The sequence below is a fragment of the Cervus elaphus genome, chromosome 31, assembly GCF_910594005.1.
Source record: "Cervus elaphus chromosome 31, mCerEla1.1, whole genome shotgun sequence".
In the NCBI taxonomy this organism is placed as follows: domain Eukaryota; kingdom Metazoa; phylum Chordata; class Mammalia; order Artiodactyla; family Cervidae; genus Cervus; species Cervus elaphus.
In genome coordinates this window covers 41,913,683-41,918,695 of record NC_057845.1, presented here as the reverse complement: position 1 = coordinate 41,918,695, position 5,013 = coordinate 41,913,683, and the positions used below count along the sequence as shown (strand labels likewise).

The 5,013-nt window shown below is 37.4% G+C and overlaps 1 non-coding gene across 1 annotated transcript; it reads left to right on the top strand.

Annotated features, from left to right (window-relative positions):
• Window positions 1–1,687: 1,687 nt before the first annotated feature.
• On the top strand, window positions 1,688–1,851 carry LOC122687624. The gene has a single exon (XR_006339194.1). It is a non-coding gene; the product is annotated as a U1 spliceosomal RNA (small nuclear RNA).
• The last annotated feature ends 3,162 nt before the right edge of the window (window positions 1,852–5,013 follow it).

The following is a 5,013-nucleotide window of genomic DNA, read 5'->3' as shown; positions in this document are numbered from 1 at the left end:
CTTTGGAACACATTTTGGGAAATTATGTTTTGTTTTATAACTTTGTGATACATTTAACTAAAGTGCTGTACTGAAGAATTCTCACAAAACTGCTGGAGGACCTTTGAGGTTTGAAATAAAACTCAACTCAAATGGGTTTAAACAACAAGAGAAAACAGCGAACGGGTTAAAGTTCAGATGACTGAAAAGTCCAGATGTAGAGAGGACCTAAGGTTCATTGATCTAGCAGCTCAGCCATGCCAGTGAAAACTCAGTTTTACCATTCTGTTTTGTGTTGCTTTGTTTTTCTGTCTTCTCTCTTAACTGTTAACCACATTAATTTTATTCTGACTGGCCCCCTTGCTGTTGATTAGGTGGTTGTAAGTTTTCATACAGCCCAGCTGGGGAGATAGCAATGCTGACCCGGCACTCTGAATAGCCCAGTTGGCTGGTCACATGCTCCCCTGTGGTGACTGTGGCAGAGGTGTGGAAGGAACTGGGGAGCTGAAGTCTAGTCAGGCTTCTCTACGGGCCTGAGAGTGGGTTCAACTGTTACCAAAACACAGGAGCTAGGGGGGAAGGAGCGGACGACTGCCTGAGGGTGGGCGTAAAGCATCTGAATGGATGCTGGCTCCATTGGCAGGTGTCCGATGCAGCTGGGAATTTTAAGTTTCGGTCATTTGACTGCAGGCAGAGGGGATGCTCACAGTTGTTTAAACAGCCTGCATCTTCATGGGCACCACTTCAGGAGGAGCCTGTCTCCCAAGGGTCTCCTGCTTACAAAGGGTTAACCCTTTAGTTGGTTGATGTTGAAGGGCCCAGGAGCTCCTAGGAAAGATGACAGAAGCCATGAGAGGTGAGCACTTAGGGTACTCAGGGGTGGCTACTTACCGCCAGCAACAGAAATGTATCACTACCTTAACAACGTTTATAATAGTACCCATGTGTATCAGCTTAAGGATTTTTTTAAAAAAACACAAAGGACTTTTGCCTCTGAATAAGACTCTACACTTAGTTTCTTCATTTGAAAAATGAGTGGGTTGAGGTAGATGACTTTACAAGTCCTTTGACAGAAATGTTTGTGTTGTATTCTATAAAAATTGCATCAATAAGCCTTTAACTCTGTCATGCACAGTGATATGTCTGTATTAACCAGAATATTATAAACAGTTGTTATACATTTTAAAATGCAGAGAACCACATTTCCATTTGAAATTTGGCACAATAAATCTAACTGAATTTGGATCTGAATTTAACTAGATTTTGACATTGAAAATTTCAAATACATTATTTCTAAAGGCCATGAGGATTTTCTCATTGTGTCTCACTCTGTATTTTATAGTAAAGCGAGGGGGAAAAACAATCATTTACCATATTAAAAACTCATGTTTTTTAACATGTTAAGACTTCTTGAGGAAAACATAGGCAGATTTATGTCTTTGACATAAATCACAGCAATATGTTTTTTTGGATCCTTCTCCTAAAGCAAAGGAAATAAAAGCAAAATAAACAAATAGGACCTAATCAAGATTCAAAGTTTTTGCACAGCAAAGGAGACCATTAACAAAACAAAAAGACAATCTACTTAATAGGAGGGGATATGGAAGAAAATCTTTGCAAATGATATGACCAATAAGGGGTTAATATTAAACATATATAAATAGCTCATACAAAAAGAGAAAAAAAAACAAAACAGTTGAAAAATGGGATACTTACCTGGCAGGGGAGATACCATGATCACGAAGGTGATTTGCCCCAGGTGAGACTTACCCATTGCACTCTGGATGTGCTGACCCCTCTGATTTCTCCAAATGTGGGAAACTTGGCTGCATAACTTGTGGTGGAGGGGGACTGCATTCACGCATTCCCCTGAGCGGAAAAAAATGGGCCAAAGAAGTAGATGTATACTTTTCCAAAGAGGAAATGCAGATTGCCAACAGGCACTTGAAAAGATTGCTAATCATCAGGGAAGTGTAAATCAAAATCACAATCAGCTGTCACTGCACATCTCTCAGAGTGGCTATTAACAAAAAGAAGACAAATGTCAAATGTTGTCAAGATGTGGAGAAAAGGAAACACTTGTACACTGTTGGGGGGAATGTAAATTGGTGTAGCCATTATGGAAACCATAATGGAGGTTTCTCAAAAAGCTAAAAATAGCACTACCATATGACCCAGCAATTCCACTCCTGGGTACATATCTGAAAAACACAGAAACACTAATTCGAAAAGATCATGCAACCCAATGTTCTTAACAGGATTGTTTACAATTGCCAAGGTATGGAAGCAACCTAAATGTCCATCAAGAGATGAATGGATTAAAGAAGATTCAAATGTATGCAGTCTATGAGGTCGCACAGAGTCAGACATGACTGAAGTGACTTGGCAGGAGCATACACATACATACAATTGAATACACACATACATGTGATAGAATACTATTCAGCCATAGAAAAGAATGAAATTTTGCCATTTGCAGCAATGTGGTTGGACATGGAGGGCATTACACTTAGAGAAATTTGTCAGACAGAGAAAGAAGAATATAATATATCACATATATGGATCTAAAAAATATAACAAACTAGTGAATAAAACAAAAGAAGCAGACTCACCCATAGAAAGAACAAACCAGTGGTTACCAGTGGGGAGAGGGAAAGGGGAGTGGCAACATAGGGTGGGAGAAAAAAAAAAACGTTATTATGAGATTGTATGAAATCATGTGCGTGAAACTTTTTCAAATTGTAAAGCCATCATAGAATTTAAAGCGTCTTTGATTCAGTTAAAAAAAATTAGTGCTGTTTTTACTTTAATGGAAAGTGGAGAGGCACAAAAACAGAAATGGTTAAAGAAAAATTGAAGATGGAAGTCATGCATTCATGTGAAGGTGGTTCAGTGGCTGAAGTAAGCCAATCATGGCAGGCTTATCCAACGGTGGAGGATATGGAGGGGGTAGTGACTCTGAGGTCATTCTCCTCTCCCCCTGGGTCAGTGTCCTCACAGGGTGGAGCTGATGTGCAGTTGGAGAAGGTGAATTTTTCTCCTAGGCTTCACCTGTCTGTTCTAACTCTCCCTGAGAAGCCTCCCCATCACTTTATGTTCTCAGCTGGCTAGTCATCTTAAATATAAAAAACCACAGAGGAGGAATTTTTCCTAAAATAAATGGAAAATCAGCAACAATTATGATGCTGTCTCCTATCTCCCACTCCCTTACTTGTCCCTCTGACAACCACACCCCCTGCTCCAAAACAGTTGTTTTTTTCCCAGAGGGCAATATTGTAAGCACCACAATTATAGGCAAGCGGGAAGAATAATATATTTCTTATTTTCTCTATACAGAGACATAAATAAAATGTTTGTGACATTTTGATCTTTGATGAAGCATTTTAAACATTTGCAGATCTATATTTGTAGGTTTTTCTGCACTTTAACTCATCAAAAATGTCAAAGCCAAGAAAGGCTTTGACTTTCAAAGAGAGAACTTCTTGCCTGTAGCTAGCACTTTCTTCTATCTTCGGAGCAAAACCGTGGCTTCGTAAATCCCAAAGTTCCTCCTTCCCTCTTTATATATAATTTCTGATAGAGTTATAGATATACATGCACAACTGTGTTAATTAACCCAGCTGAAAAACCTTACTTACAGAGACTTCTAAGGAAAGACATCTATGTCTGATCCTCTTCTTGCTTTAAAAATATTTTCTGTTATAGCACTAGCAAGAACTAAATAATAAATGTATTATAATGCTTTGAATAAAAATAGTTCTCAAGCATAGTTGATAAAATTTGTTGCCCAAGAGCTAAAATAAATTTATTAGCTGTGAGTGAGGACACTGGTATTTTGGGTCTGCCTATTTAGGTGTATATATATATTATGATTAATACACAATGTTGCATGAATACAATGTTGCATGAATATACTTCAACAACTTGATACATTTTAAGTCCTCACCATTAAATTACTAAAAATTAAAATTTGTTAAAATATATGGTTTTATGTTCATGAGTGTAGGATCAATAAATAATATAAAAACAAAATAGACATTATTTGTGTGACTTATCTCAACAACTCCATAGAAAAGTGTTATCCTCATTTAACAGGTAAAAACTTGAGGCAGAGAATGTCAATAGCTTGTCCAAATTCATACCGATGTTACTAGTGGTTTGTTATGGTTTCTAACTCAAATTTTCTGATTTTAAAGCCCTTATGTTTCCAACTATATTACACTACATTTTTGTAGTTATGCCATTATTTTGAGGCATTCTTCATTTGAATTTTCCAGGGAAGTGGGAGAAAGGTACAAGAAAACTCCAGTAATAGCTACAATATTACTTATCATTATAGAACCAAGAATTATTACCTATTACTTAAGGTGTCACTGAGGACTTTCCTTAAGCCAGATAATCAAGATACTTCTCAGAGGCACACTTTTATAATTCTCTGCTTTACATATGATTTTATATATGAAGCATGAAAATGCATAAAATGCTTGGTATTCCATTGTATAGCATGCTCTATTTTGACATGTTGGAAAGGAAAGCACTTCCCCAAAGAATTCTTGAACCTTCAGAAAATTTTATTCTCTCAGGAAAAAAAAAATTTTTTCTTCCTATGTTAGCTCTAGTTTGCAGAGAAGCAGACCTCAAGACAAGAATAGGCAAGAGATTTATTGGAAATGGAGCTAGAGAAGATAGGGAGAGACCTCTGGACTGAGATGGAGGGTCTGACTGCTATGAGAAAAGGGGAAGGGAGGAAGGTGGACTGGATTAAATTAAATGTGTAAATTCATGTGAAGCACTTTTTAGATCCTTGGTACCAAATGAGAGTTGTAGATATTTACTATCTGTCAACTTCCCTGTGCATTTTACTTGGTAACAGAGCTGTACTGTTACAACGGAAAATTGATGTTAGGCCAGTGGTTCTTCCTTGAGAGCTTAGTAAACAATATTCAGACATCAACGATGCTACAATACTTTGTAGGTAAATCCAAGTGAAGTAGAAAAATGCTAAAAGTCACCATTCATTCTTGTATGACTGCT